The following is a 16,474-nucleotide window of genomic DNA, read 5'->3' on the forward strand; positions in this document are numbered from 1 at the left end:
CCCCTATCCTTCATGTACCTTATTAAACACTTCCCATCCCTTAGATCCTCCAAATTCCTCATTTTCGCACAAACCCTAGTTTCTTGCTACAACCTGGCAATTTTCTAGGTTGAGCCTGTGTTTTGCCATTTTAGACCCCTTCCCCTCACTCGATCTCTAATATTCCACTTTCCCCTACTTCCTAACATCCCTCCCTACTTCCAAAAATTTCCCCAAGAATTTAGAAGCCCCTCATCCCCTTCATTTCGCTTCATTTCCACAAAATTCCTTGTTTAACACATCGGGATAAGTTTCACGCAAAAGATATTTCAGAGCAATAAAAGATGAATTTTGGAAAACTGAGAGAGGTTTTTGTTCAAAACAGGCAAAATAAGAAAAACCTCCTTCACGTTTGACACAGGTGTCATGGTTTTAGAGAAATTTCAAAAATACAATCGCCTCAGGAGAATTGATGAATCTCTGAAGTGACCTTGGGAAAATCAGGTTTTCTCTTAGCTTGGTTGGGCAAATGACTTTCTTGATGAGTCAAATGATAACTAGACACAAATATATTTCCAATGAGATATCATGAGCTCAATTTATATTTGAGGAAGAAATTCAAAAGTTGACTGCAACAGCACTCTGCCTTGAGGCAGCCTCATTTGGCACATTTTGACCAGTCTTGGGAGATTTGATTTTTGACAGGGTAAATGAACTCCAAATTCAAAAATTCCACTTGGGTTAGAAAGTAGACTCAGAGACCGTTCCAATGAGCTATCCTTAACCTGATTTTGACACCGGGAAGTTCCCCAAAAGCAGGTGGAAAGGCGCATTATGCATAGGGCTCAGGCGCGCTACGCATCAGGGCTTTTGGCACAATTTGTTTTTTGGGCTCAACACGTAGCGCGCCACGCGCTACCCTTAAAATTGGGAGGTCCAAATCATGAAAGGTTTGTATTTTTGGATTTTGCATGATGAAAATACACCTGCTCAGCCATTGCCAAGGCATTTCATCAAGGTTTGGGTCCCCAAAAGGTCAAAAAACATGCAAAAAATTACCTCACTGCCCCTTTTTGGACACACAAGTAGACGTCTTTGGAGAATGAACCTTTGGAGGGGCAAATGGATACCAAATTGAAAAATTCCACTTTGGTTGGAAAGTAGACATCTGTACCTTTCCAACGAGCTATCGTGAGCTCAATTTGGATGCCGGGAAGTGCCCCAAAAGCAGGTGGAAACGCGCGCTACGCTTATGGTTCAAGCACGCTACGCATCAAGATTTTTTGTACAGTTTTCACCTTCCAGCTCAGGATTTCGGCCAATCTTGACCAGTTTTGACTTGTGATGGGATTTTTCACCCTCCTTGATGTAATTAATGGAACTTTATGTTGACTTGACACTTATTTACCTATTCTAGATGATTCATTCATAAAATAGCAAAAATTTAATGAATGAATTGGTTTCCTAGCTTATAGAGGCAAGTTGTTTTTACTGCCTAGATTGTAGTGCTTTGTTTAGAATTGGTTGAAACAGCTCCTAGGATGATGAGCTCGACCCCTAGAGGCAAGGGAATGTGTTAGCTTGCCTATATTATGTATTTTCTTAGTCATTTTCAGGGTTGGACTCTTGGGAATAGCTTGATACACTATTGTACATATTTTATCTGCAATTTTGGCAAAGGATAGACCAGGGTTTTACAGCACTATTTGGGATTCATGTGGCCTTATGTGTTGATGGTGTGTTTCTATCAGTACTTGTAAGTTGTGTATGTGTACCACTTTCCTTATTTCATCTTCTGCAATTAAACAAATGAAGTGTTAAGGTAGAATCCATAAATTTGCTATGCTTTGCCTTTAAGTTTGTTTAATTTTCCATGTTTTCTTCAGTTTAAGGAGAATCCTTGAGACTTCCTTGCTCTCCTTAGCTCCTCACCTGTCAGGACTATTCATTCACTCACTTTAAAGGCATCAAAACAATCGCCTATCTTGCCCCAAGTAGACCTCTGCAAAAGCTGTGCCTCATCCCCGCACCCAAAATTGCCTTTCCCTTGAATTCAACAAAACTTCAAAAAATAAATTCCATAATCCTTGTACTTCATACCTAGCCTAAAATTAGTCATCAATTCAGTCATCTCGAGCCTCTTTGATTACCTTTTGCCGAGATTGACCGGAGAGAGCCCTCTCCTGTCCTCGTAGGGCTAGCTACGAGGCTAAGCGTGGTTTGATGTGGCCTCGAGTTTTGCCTTCCTCAGCCTGAGGCAAATTTGAACGCTAACAAGCGCAAGATGATTTTTTGAGAAAAATTTGTTGTGCGTAGTGGTACCGTTAGACTCTGCAGAAGTATCGCGCTACACGAAGCCAGTGTGTGACTATGATAGCGACGACGATCTAGACTGTATCTATAAGATAACAGTGTGGGAGCAGGACTGGGTAAATCCAACCGCGAATGGCAGGATCTCGTGGGAGCGCGAAAGCTCCTGCACCTCAGATTCAGACAAGGAAATAGAACGATGGCAGAACCGGTTACATGAGGTAACCACGCTCAATTGTAACATGATGACAAGGTCGCTACGCTGTGTGGCAATAGAGGTAAGAGATCTACCTATATATGACGGATTGAGCAAGGTGGATGATTTCCTAAACAAATTTGAAAGAGAAGTACCAAAACAGCAGCGTTTTGACGCCCTAAAATAGGTATTGCGTGCTATGCCCAGAAGATGGTGGGGTACGCATCAAAGAAGTTTTGAGGACTGGCGCAAATGTGGGAGGATGATACGCATGCGATTTGGAAGGCCTCAGATGCGGATGAAAGCCGAGTATGATAGACAAAACAACCTACGCGCTCACCTTTCCATAAGGGTACAGGTGTATGGTGCGCAACCTGCACGAACGCACACCTTCCTCGCGATAGGAAACATGACCGACAAACCAGAGCATGCAAGACCAGGAAGTATGGAAAAACCAAGCACGCAGAAGCATATTCGCGCAAGAGCTTTTGACAAAATACGCGAAGCACTGAACATGGTCTACCATGTGAAACTAACTGACTGGGACCTGCGCGTACGTGCAATACTATGGACTTATAGAACAACATGCAAGAAACTGACGGGACAAACACCTTTCCGGTTAGTTTATGGCATGGAAGCTGTCATGCCAATGGAATATATTGTCCCTATTCTGTGCATAGCAGTGCTCACAAGTATGACGGACCGCGAATCCCTAGACGAAAGGCTCACGCAGTTGGAAGAACTCGAGGAGGAATGGTTCCTGGCTGCCTTTCATCAACAAGTGCAAAAACAGTGTGAGAAGGCCTGGCATGATCGACATATTAAGTTGTGCACCTTCAAGGTAAATGATTTGGTGCTGTTGTATGACAGTAAGTTTGATAAATTCTCAGGAAAGTTCCGAATGCATTGGCTGGGACCATATGTTGTTAAGGAGGTCACGGATGGAGGCGCAGTACAACTAGTTAAACTAAATGGAGAGCCTTTCCCAACAAAGTGAATGGCAGCCACTTGAAGCCCTACACAGGTGGCCCGGTTATCTCACTAGCTGGCAGAAGCATAGTCTTTGCACTCCAGGGATCCGGACAAAGGCGCGGGACTGTAAACATATGCAGGGGATATCGGTACAAATGCAGCGAAGCAGTTCAGCCACAGAGGTCTCAGAATAGCGTACGGAACAGATCCAGCAAGTAGCAGCTCAGTGCACTGCGGACCTCCACGCAGTTCGAGAACAGTTGAAGGGAATTCGTGCAAGGATTACTGCGCCGACAGAGTGACTCGAGGGTGAGTCACGATGTTTGTGTTGGGGGCCTGTTGGGCATGGAATCCCCCCCCAAGGCATGTTTTGGGGCTCAAAGCCCAAGTTTTGACCGAATCTTGTTGTAAAGCTCTGCAAATGCGGGCGTGGGGTGCGAAAGTATGATAGAGTCACAGGGTTGTCTACCCTAGTTTTGTAATGTTATGTTGGCTAGAGATACCTACCCATTGTCTGCGGACCATGGGATTGTATAAATAGAGAGAAGCTCTAAGTGTAGATGAAGGATAGAAGAATAAAATAATAGAAGATGAGCATGAGAATTCTAAGTGATTGAGTCGAAGTGTGAAGTGTGTCTTTGGGTCATAGAGTAGGAGAAGGCTCTGCAACTGAGTGCGCAGAGGCCTAGTAGTCTGCAGATGAGTGCGTGGACCCCTGCAACTGAGTGTGCAGGGCGGAGTCGAGTCTGTAACCGAAGAAAGAATTAATAAAGAGAAGTTTTGTCATAATTCTATGTATCTGTACTTGGGTTAATACATGTTTGATATACTTTGCAAATATACTGTTTATTTACTGCAGGCACTTGTATGAATGATTTATATTGTTAAGTATAACTTAAAGCACACAAGTAGGCTAAGATAATCGACTAACATTGGAATACCAGTAAGATCTTGGGTAATAACGCAGAGCGCAGCGTTCAACCCCTGGGTAGGGCTACTTGAAGGATGTATATTCGACTGTGAGGTGCGGGAAAGTGGGCGAAGGAACCTGCGTGTAGGGTAAAACTGCGGACCAGTCGCACTCATCAGACATCTCTAGGGTGCGGAAACCTGGTTCTAGCAGCCTCCCATACTACTTCGGGTGAGACCTCAGTCCACGCTTCGTGGACTGTTGCTGAAAGGGCCAGTAGTACTGAGATTTGTTTGGCTAAATTAAATCTGAACCTGGGTCAAGCCCCAAGAAGCCAACATGGGTTTGTCGTCCATCTCACAGGATTTGGTTGTCGACGAGGGTTTGTCGTCATGTGATGTCACCAATGTCACTTTGTGACAAAAAAAAATCAGGTGCACGGATTTGTTTTAGATCTAAAATAACATCTAAAGCCTACATTCTAAACCTATGCTAAAACCTATGACTAAAACCTAGCCCTAAATAGCTATGGTAAAAAACATGTAATTCAAGACCTAAACTAAACCTAAACCCATGTATTAAAAATACATTAAAATACATGACCCTATGTTATAAACCCTCTCATGTCATTACAATGTAATAAAACATTACAAACCATGTTTAAACATATATAACATGTTCCTAACCGCCAGAACTAGACCGCGCGGAGTCTTTAACTGTAGCAACAAAAGGCATGTGACTAAGTGTAGGTAAGCCGTCGAGGTTTACAAACCATCCATCCTGATTGCGCGGAAATTACAATTAAATCATTGCATGTGAACATGTGGTTAATTTCCATGGCATGAGGTTTGGGTCTGGAAGCTACACCATCAGCCAAGACCGTCGGGAGTCAGGTTGCATGTGTAGACAGGCCGCACTCTAAGTCGAGACCGCCAGGATGATGACCGCAGAGGTGGCAGCCTCCGGTTAGATCGCGGCAGTCACATGTTGGCTGTCTGCTTCCTCTGCTCGGTAAGCTAACGACTAACGGGTTTGCACTTATCCAAAGTCTAAAATAGGTTTTGTAATTAAATTTTGGTGCTATGTTAATTGAATGACCATGTAACCAATACCTAAGGGGTCATTTCATGACAAGACCGAGGGCATATGAACCCTTTTTTCTAGGCATTCATGCTAATCTTGGGCATAAGAAGTTAGAATGCATCCAAATCATTATAAATCCTCAATTCGATCATTGAAGGAGGGGAGAGTAGTTTTTGAGTTTTGTATGCAGATTCTGGAGGATATAGGTTGTTTTGTTTTCAGTGTAACAGGAGCATCGGGAGTCAGAATTGGGAATCGAGATAGGCATTGGAAAGCTGATTCAAGGATATTTCTTGTGACAATGACCAGAAGTGCCTGTTAGCATGATTATTCTGGTTGACTTTCTTTTTAATCGACCTCATCGGATTCAATCCTAATAAAGCAGTTGCCCATCTTGAAAGCAGACCTGGAGACGTAGTCCATCAAGGACAAACTCCGTAATCAATCTCGCTATCTGGTATCACTGTACTTTGCTGCTTTTCACTTCTGTTTTGCATCTTGCTTATGTTTCTCATCTATTGTAAAGTCTTTCTTCTCAAGCAGTTCTCACGATAAAAGCACTTTCAGTTAACATTCAATTCACTAATGGCATTAATCAATTCTACATCAATTTGACATATGATCATTTCAGATCATATAATTTGGTATCAGAGCAGGATGAATTTGTAGAATTTTCCCATTGAATGTTAACCAGGTCAAAGTCATAACGTGGAGAAGGAATCCTCAAGGAGATTGATCCAGAAATTGGAAAGAGAAGAGTCTCTCATAAGTCAACCATCATGACAAGATCTGATGCAGGTGAAATGCCTAAAACTAAGATGAGCAAGGAACAGTTTCGGCAAGCATTCTTGACTATGCAATAGATGTTGGGAGAACTTTACGAAGATAACAAGGTGAGAGATGCAGCTTCTTCTTCAAAGACATCGAAGAAGGACAAAGGTAAAGGCAAGGCTAATAAGCCTCCTTCACCTCCATCATCTCCATCATCATCATCATCTTCTTCTTCTTCCAGTGCAGAATCTGAAACAAAAAAGAAACATAAGAAAACATCTCTTTTGAAACTTGATGTAAAATTTGAGTTACCTATTTATGATGGCCAAATGAATCCTGAAAAGTTAGATAACTGGATTAAGCAGTTAGAAGTGTATTGTCGTATTCTAAACATTTATGATGATAAAACAAAAATTCAGTTAGCTACCCTTAGAATGGGGGGAATAGTTTTAATCTAGTGGCAAAGTAAAACTCAAATGGATGTAAAGCGGAAAGGTAAAGTCATCTCTTCATGGCCTAAGTTTTTAAAAGCTCTTAGGAAACAATTCTATCCTTTAGGATACATGCAGCAAGCTGTTATTGATTGGCAACATTTGAGGTAAGGTAAAGGGCAGAGTGTTCATGAGTTTACTCAGGAGTTCAGAAAGAAAGCATTGGTTCTTGGTATTTCATTAGATACACATGAAAGTTTATTAAAATACAACGACAGTTTACATTCATATTTGCAGCATACATTATTGATGTTTAATCATGATTATTTTGATGAAGTGTGCATTCAAGCCATACATATTGAATCAGGTGGTAGACCATTCAAGTTTTCACCACAATCATCCAAAGAGTTGGAAATCAAGGATTCCAATGACAATAAAAGGAAGAACAATTCGAAGAGAAATAAATCAGCGATAACTCAGAAGGAAAGACCTACTTGTTCTCATTGACAGAGAATTGGTCATGATGAATCTAGGCGTTGGAAACTTCATTCAGAACTTAAGCCCAAAAATTTCCTTAAGGAGAAGGATGAAAAGAAGCGAATTGTAGCAGTCTAGCAATATCTAGGTTCTCATTCAGGTGATGAAAGGAGGATAACTGCTATAGTTACGACAGGTAAAACTTCTAACACTAGTTCAAGTTCGAATACTATTGCATCTTCATCAAACATAAATCCTTCAAATGAGGATAAAAGAGTTGAATTATTTAACATAAGGATAACTTCTAAGCACACAAAAATAGATACAATGTTTGATAGTGGATCATAGGAAAATTTAATATGTGAATATTTAGTTAAGAACTTGGGTTTGGAGACACAGAATCACCCAAGACCTTACCCTTTAGGATGGCTAAATAAATCAACTCAGATAAAAGTCACAAAATAGTGTCAATTAATATTTTCCATTACAACTAATTACATTGATGAAGTGGAATTAGATGTGGTTCCAGTAGACATATGTGGATTTGTCTTAGGAAGTCCTTATCTTTATGATCGTGATGCAGTATTTTACAGGAGAGAGCATAAATATCACCTTAAGAAAGATGGGGTTGAATTTATTGCCAGGGCACATCAAAGTAACAATCACTTGAATTTAGTTGTTGCTAATCAGATGAAGTGATTAGTAAGTTCAAATAAGAGATTTGTAATCATGTGTGTAAAGGAACAACATAATAATCAACATGATGTTTGTTCAAGTTATGAGTCCCAGTTTAAAGATAGTTTGATCGAAGAGGTAGAAACTTTTTCAGCTCTATTTAAAGAAACCAAACATCTTACTCATAAGTAGGGAATACAACATGAATTACAATTGATGCCTAAAGCTCCTCTTCCTAATGTCAGAAAGAATTATTTCAGTCCAAGTTTGGAAGTTATAACTTACAGGGATGTAGGTCAGTATTGGGGAAAGTCGGTGTTATATTTCTCTTGTATCGTGTCACCATTTCATGTTTCAAACAGTTTGGAAGCCTCTTTTCAAGTGGAGAGGAAGCCCATTTGTTTTCATATCAAAGCCTTTTCTAAAGCAGTGTCAAAGTATCCAATACATCTAAGGGAAACTTATACATCAGGGGAAAGTTCTAATCAATGGAAACATCATTTAATGAATGAAGAAACAATGATTCAAATAAATCATTCGACATTTCAATACTTTCAAAATCAAACTAAGTTGCAGCAGTTTTCACCTTACAGTTTGATGAGTTTATTACAGCAAGTTCACTTAGTAATCAGGAAGTAGGAAAGTATATCAAGTCAAGTAGCTGGTTTGATGTAAAAAATGTCTTTGATTGTCTTTGTCATTATGCAATATAGATTGTTAATACATGTCAATAGTATTGAACAATATCCTGTAGAGACTATTTTCAAAGATGTTTATGAATCACTAATTCATGGCATTTCATGGAAAGAAGTCAATTGCCATGTTCATAACATGTTGTTTGGCCATCTTCGCAAGTTGTGCATATTGCAAATGGATGGAATAATTCATAGATTCAAAGTGTGCCATGATTAACATCATTAGGGTCATCATTTTCAGGTGGTTGATTGAATGTATTTGGTACATCTTTCGGACAAGGTGGAGAGTGAGGGAGCTCTACCCTCATTTACTATCTGTTTAAGTCAAACTTTTGTGGTCCAAAAGCTTTCAAGTGGAGAGGATTGATCGAGGAGGATCTTGTCAGATCAGTTGCACAGGTTCAATTTCATCGTCAGCATTCAGTGTCTGGTATCTTCAACTTCGACGGTAATGTTATGGTTGTCCAGTGTTGGTTTTCATGGTGATATGGTTTTGTACCTGGTTGTCGACGTGTGGTTGTCGTTAGTTCCGCCAGGATTTAGTCGTCGACATGGGTTTTTCGTCCGTCTCACAGGATTTGGTTGTGGACGAGGGTTTCTCATCATGTGATGTCACCAATGTCACTTTGTGACAAGAAAAAGCAGGTGCATGGATTTGTTTTAGATCTAAAAAAAATCTAAAGCCTACATTCTAAACCTATGCTAAAACCTATGACTAAAACCTAGCCCTAAAAAGCTATGGTAAAAAAACATGTAATTCAAGACCTAAACTAAACCTAAACCAATGTATTAAAAATACATTAAAATACATAACCCTATGTTATAAACCCTCTCGGGTCATTATAATGTAATAAAACATTACAAACCATGTTTAAACATATATAACATGTTCCTAACTGCCAGAACTAGACAGCACCGAATCTCTAACCGCAGCAGCAAAAGGCACGTGACTAGGTTGTAGGTAAGCCTTCAGGGTTTACAAACCATCGAGCTTGACCGCGCGCAGATTACAGTTAAGCCATCACATATGAACATGTGGTTAACCGCCATGGCATGAGGTTGGGGTCTGGAAGCCGCATTGTTAACCGAGACCGCCGAGAGTCAGGTCACATGCATAGACATGCCGCACCATAAGCCGAGACCGTTGGGATGATGACCGCGCAGGTGGCAGCTTGCGGTTAGACTGCGACAGTCACACGCTGGTTGTCCGCTTCCTCCGCCTAGTTAGTTAACGGCTAATGGGTTTGCGCTTATTCGAAGTCTAAAATGGGTTTTGTAATTGAAGTTTGGTGCTATGTTAATTGAATGACCATGTAACCAATACCTAAGGTGTCATTTCATGACAAGACTGAGGGCATATGAACCCATTTTGCTAGCCATTCATGCCAATCTTGGGCATAAGAAGTTAGAATGAATCCAAAGCATTATAAATCCTCAATTCAATCATTGAAGAAGGGGAGAGTAGTTTTTTATTTTTGTATGCAAATTCTGGAGGATATAGGCTGTTTTGTTTTCACTGTAACAGGAGCATCGGGAGTCAGAATTGGGAACTGAGACAGGCGTTGGAAATCTAATTTAGAGAAATTTCTTGTGACAGTGACCGGAAGTGCCTCTGTGCATGATCAGTCTGGTTGATTTGCTGTGTAATTGACCTCCTCAGATTCAATCCTAATAAAGCGTTCACCCATCTTGAAAGTGGACCTGTAGACATAGTCCATCAGGGACGAACTCCGTAATTAATCTTGTTGTCTGGTATCGTTGCGTTTTGCTGCTTTTCACTTTCATTTTACGTCTTGCTTATGTTTCTCACTTGTCGTAAAGTCATTCTTCTCAAGCAGTTCTCATGATAAAAGCACTTTCAGTTAACATTCAATTCGCTAATGGCATTAATGAATTCTACATTAGTTTGACATATGATCATTTCAGATAATCCACTGAGCTAGTTTCACTTCTAGAACAGTTTCAGAACAATGATCTGCATAGGTCCAACCCAGAGATTTTCTGATCCCAACTAGATTTAGTCTAGGGTTTTCAAGACTAAGCACATAGGCTCCAATTGGAATTCCACTGGCCATCCGGCTATGGAATTCCTTATGTTGGAAACATCTTTCCTACCTCCACAACGTCCTCTTGGAGGTTTTTAGTTTGCAATCTATCTGTCCTTCAATGTTTCCTCAAGTTCCTCACTTACCCTCTTGGCTCCCTCTACCTATTAAGAAGTTTTATTCCAAAGGATGAGTTTGGGCACGCAACTACCTTACCCATGACTATTTCCAAGTGCCTTGAATGTGAAATTTTTCTCATATCTATATCTATATATATATATATATATATATATATTACCCATTTTTAAGGTCATGGCCAAGCTAGACACCAAATTTGTGTATGAGACCCCCTCGTTTGTGGGACAAGGGACCCGCTTCCGTGCAACGATTTGACATATACACACACACACACACGTTTAGAGGGATCAAATTTCTTGAGGTGTAAATCTATTTTAAAGTAAAAGAGATAGATTTCGTTTTAAACAAAATTAAAATAAAATAAAATAATTAAATAAAATTGAGATAAACAAACTTCATTATTTAAAAACTATGGGTTTACCAATGAAATTCTTGTGTATAGATTATATATATATATATCAAATTTCTTGAAATACAATTTTTTTAAGTAAAAGAGATTTGATCAATAAATTTTAAAGTTAAAATAAATTTAATTTAAAATATATATATATATATATATATTTATTATTGATATTGTATGGCTTAAATATTAAACACTCGTGATAAAATAAATCTGAATTTAGTATTTTTCTATTTTGCTTATTGAATATCATATTATTTTTATATAATAAAATAAAATAAAATTTAATAATTTTCTTATTTTATTTATTGAATATTATATTATTTCTATTTAGTAGATAAAATAAAAAAGCTATAAATTAAATGTATCGTGTTTATTATTTACATTACAAAAATTAGATAAAAAGTGAATTAATTGCCCCAAAACTGTACACGAAAAGCTCGCTAAAGGAAATTAGGTTGAACGGTTCATTTTGGTGCTCTCCGAAAACTTTGTAGTAAACAGTACGCGAAACGATCGCCAAAAAAGTTGGCTTTACGCCTCATTTTTTTTCGTGCTCTCCATTTGACCATTTGCCAACAAAAGACTGAAAACGAATTATTTTTGTTAACATTTATTTTATGTATACTTTTCATTCTCATATGCAATGTAATAAATAAATGATTTGTTAATTATCTTCAAATCTCGTCCATTATATAAGAATAAAGTGATATGTAATCTTGAAAAAATAAATCAATTATTGACTTCACAGTTCGGCTTTGACTTACTTTCCTGTTCCAATATTGGCTTAGTAACCAATAGATCAACTATTGACTTCGCTGTTCCCTTTGACTTACTTTCCTGTTCCAATATTGGCTTACTACCCATTCCCATTGCTGTTTGTTTGTTTGTGTGGATTAAATACAGTACTCTGAGATTGTTTATATTAAGTGGTCTCATCCCCTATTTCTTCAATTATTGGCTCTTGGAGTAATCCGTGTGCATGGTAATTGAGAGTAGTTTCTGCAATCATTGGCATCTTGGAGTAATCCCTGTGCATGGTAACTGAGAGTAGTTCCATAATTGTAGTTGTGAGAACTGTTCCATTGCGACAATCAGAGTGTTGTGTTGTCAACATAGATTCATTCTTTACCACATGAAGAAGCAAAAGGTCGCCACGGTTTTCCTTATTTCCATTTTTCTATACCCATCATCTGCTATGATTATCAATTCCTCATTCCATGGAGATGCCAGAGTGCTGATTTCAATGAAAGCGGGAATGGTCGATTCTAGTCATCTGTTAGATACCTGGAGTGTTTCCAATCACGCCACCTATTGCTCGTGGACTGGCGTCCAATGTGACCATGTTGGCCATGTAGTGGCTCTACATCTCTCCTACATGAATATTTCCGGACCATTCCCTAGTGAGGTCACAAATCTGCAAGCCCTCCGCTTCCTCAACATCTCTAATAACTTTCTCACTGGAAGCCTCCCCTCCAACATATCAAACATGAGGAACCTAGAGGTCCTTGATGTCTTTTACAACAATTTGTCAGGGGCATTGCCATTGAATGTGAGCTATCTAGCTAAGCTCAACCATCTTGAGCTGGGAGGAAATTTCTTTTCCGGCAGCATTCGTGGTGAGTATGGGAAGTTGACAAATTTAGAATATCTTTCATTGTATGGAAATAGTTTTGGTGGAAGAATACCAAGAGAGCTTGGCAATCTTGTGAACTTGAAAAAACTTTATTTAGGCTATTACAATGTATTCGATGGAGATATTCCTGCCGAGATAGGAAATTTGAGCAAGCTTGTGGAACTCGATATGTCTGGTTGTGGTCTTACTGGTGCTCTTCCTTCTCAGCTTGGTGGTCTGAAAAATCTAGCTGCAATGTATTTATATGATAATAGCATCACTGGCCGTATTCCCCCCGAACTGGGTAATCTTACGAGCTTAAGATGCATGGATCTGTCCAATAACTCTCTCTCTGGACAAATACCCATGCAACTCTCGGAGCTAAAAGAGTTAAAAGAGCTGTATCTGTTCTCGAACATACTACATGGCGAGATTCCACCTTTCATTGGTGATTTGCCATATTTGGAGTATTTGAACCTTTGGGGGAACAATTTCACAGGCCAGGTGCCTCAGCAACTGGGCGTAAGTGGACAATTAGTGGAAATGGACATTTCTTACAACAAACTGACCGGTCCCATCCCTCAGAATCTCTGTAAGGGTGGAAAGCTAGAGAATTTGACAGTAGAAAATAATTTATTCTTCGGCCCTATTCCTGATTCCTTGGGCAAATGTAATTCTCTGCATATGGTCCTCATGCAGAAAAATTATTTGAATGGTTCGATCCCTGCAGGCTTACTGTACTTACCCATGCTGACTGTGATCCAACTGCAGAACAATTATCTGAGTGGGAGCATATCGGAGCAAATTAATGCTGTATCCTCCATGCTATTGCGGCTTGATATTTCCAATAATCGTTTGAGCGGCTCTCTTCCTTCTTCCATAGGTAAATTATCTGCTTTGCGGACGCTTCTCATCCATGGAAATCGATTAACGGGTAATGTTCCACCAGAAATTGGCCGACTGAAGAATATTTCTACGATTGATTTCAGCGAAAACAGGTTTAATGGTATGATTCCTATGGAGATTGGCAACTGCCATTTACTTCAATTCATTGATCTTAGCCAGAATGAGTTCACTGGGCCCATTCCGGTAGAAATGACCGTGATGAGCGATCTCAACTTTCTAAGCGTATCCAAAAACCAATTGACAGGTATTATTCCAACAGAGATTGGCCGGCTAAAGAGTATTGTAAAGATCGATTTCAGTAATAACAGGTTTAATGGTACGATTCCTAGGGAGATTAGCAACTGTAATTCACTGCAATCCATTGATCTTAGCCAGAATGAGTTCACTGGGCCCATTCCGGTAGAAATGACCGTGATGAGCGATCTCAACTTTCTAAGCGTATCCAAAAACCAATTGACAGGTATTATTCCAACAGAGATTGGCCGGCTAAAGAGTATTGTAAAGATCGATTTCAGTAATAACAGGTTTAATGGTACGATTCCTAGGGAAATTAGCAACTGTAATTCACTGCAATCCATTGATCTTAGCCAGAATGAGTTAAGCGGTCCCATTCCCGTGGAAATCGCGAAGATGAACAATGATCTCTACTATCTAAACGTCTCTAAAAATCAGCTGAGCGGTAGCATTCCGGCATTCAAGTGGATGATATCCGCGGATTTCTCAGACAACAACTTTTCAGGCCTTGTTCCAGACAGTAGTCTGTTTTATTTTGTCAATACAAGTGGTAATCCAAATTTGGGCGTAGCTCCGCGCCGTTCTAGCTGGTCAACATACATCGTCGTTGTAGTTCTCTTAGCTGTCTTAGCGCTTGGACTTCTCATCATCTGCTCACTGATGTTGGCATATCGAGCAATCAAAAAGGCAAGAACCGTTGGCGGAGAAAAGAAAGAAGGCGAGGACATGTCGTCGTGGAAAATGGTGACCTTCCAGAAAGTAAACTTTGCTACTGAGGAGGTTTTGAGATGCATAAAAGAAGAGAATGCCATCGGCAAAGGAGGAGCAGGAGTTGTGTATAGAGGCATAATGCCTGATGGTGAGCAAATTGCAGTCAAGAAACTGATAAAGACTGGCACCTTCAATGGCTGTTCAAACGATCATGGTTTCTCTTCAGAAGTCAGGACTCTGGGAAATATCCGCCATCGGCATATAGTTAGATTGCTGGCGTGTTGCTCCAACCATGACACCAATCTTCTGGTGTATGATTACATGCCTAATGGAAGCGTAGGAGAGCTGCTTCATGGAAACAATGGAGGGTATCTGGATTGGGATAAGAGATACAAAATTGCAGTGGAGGCGGCCAAGGGGTTGTGCTATCTTCACCATGATTGTCGGCCGCTTATCATTCATCGCGACTTCAAATCCAATAACATTCTTCTGGACTCCAACTTTGAAGTACATGTTGCAGATTTTGGCTTGGCTAAATTCTTGCATCATTCTGGTACCTCGGAGCGCACGACCTCAATCCCAGGATCCTTTGGCTACATAGCTCCTGGTAAATTGTTGTATCAATCTTTTCGAACTTGTGAACTAATAATATTGTTGTCCATCACAAATTTTAATATAGTGTGCCCTAACAGTTTTACCGTACATAAATTAATTAGAATATGGTAGAAAACTGTGAAAAATATCAACCAAATCCTCAAAAACATAAACGCAAACCGTTGTTTGTTCACTTTAAATTTGTTTCTGCATCTAACGTTCAACTTAATGTCAATTATTGAATTAACAGAGTACGTGTACAGTCTGAAAGTGGACGAGAAGAGCGACGTATACAGCTTCGGAGTGGTTTTGCTTGAGCTGATTACGGGTAAAAGGGCAGTGGGTGACTATGAATTTGAAGAAGGCATGAACTTAACAGGGTGGGTGAAAAAGATGACCAATTGGAAAAGAGAAGAAGTCACAAAGATTATAGATCCCAGGCTCAGCAGTGTCCCTATTCAAGAAGCCATGCACCTAACCTTCGTGGCACTGCTGTGCATCAATGAACACCCAGTCGGTAGACCTACCATGAGCGAGATAGTCCAGATGCTCACATATTTTATGTAGCCGAAGGAATCGACCAAAGCAACTCTCCGTAGATTAACATCATTTCTCAATCTACGTTAGTTACTGTTGTGCTTTCTTGACTCTTTCCATCAACATCCCTATGATGTCCCTAATTATACGCTGTTTTTGTAATAAAACTTTTTCAAATTGGATTAGATAAGATTGCCTCTACGAAAAAGTGGGGCTGTCATGATTAAGGTCATGTTGATTACTCAACATCCATATGATGTCCCTAATTATACGCTGTTTTTGTAATAAAACTTTTTCAAATTGGATTAGATAAGATTGCCTCTACGAAAAAGTGGGGCTGTCATGATTAAGGTCACGTTGATTACCCGAGTAAAGTGGTTGTAATGATGATGGTGGGTAACCTTGCCAAAAGACCGATTGTGACAACCATGTAATGTAATGTGATATGGACTTTTATATTATGTAAAATTTAAAACTAGTGATTGTCTCTCAAGGAGATGTAGGTAGGTTTTTTTAGTGGAAGAAGTTGTATTTTGGTTTTAAATTTAAGTTTTTTTGTTTTGTATCTTTTAGGGTAGTTTTTTTAGGTTGAAAAAGTTGTATTTTAGTTTTAAAATTTAATATATATATGATTAAAAATTAACAATTGCATTTGATGTTGCAAAAGAAACGTCGTAAGGCAGTAGAATAAGTAAGAGTAGTAAAGAAGAATGGAAATTGTGGACGAGGCCATGCATATAGCTAGAGGATATGGCATTGGTGGTGGGAATCAAGAAATCTCCAATGTTGTTTATG

Source organism: Pinus tabuliformis, chromosome 4_2, assembly GCF_031772625.1.
Source record: "Pinus tabuliformis cultivar Carrire ecotype Pingquan chromosome 4_2, CPIR1, whole genome shotgun sequence".
NCBI lineage: Eukaryota > Viridiplantae > Streptophyta > Pinopsida > Pinales > Pinaceae > Pinus > Pinus tabuliformis.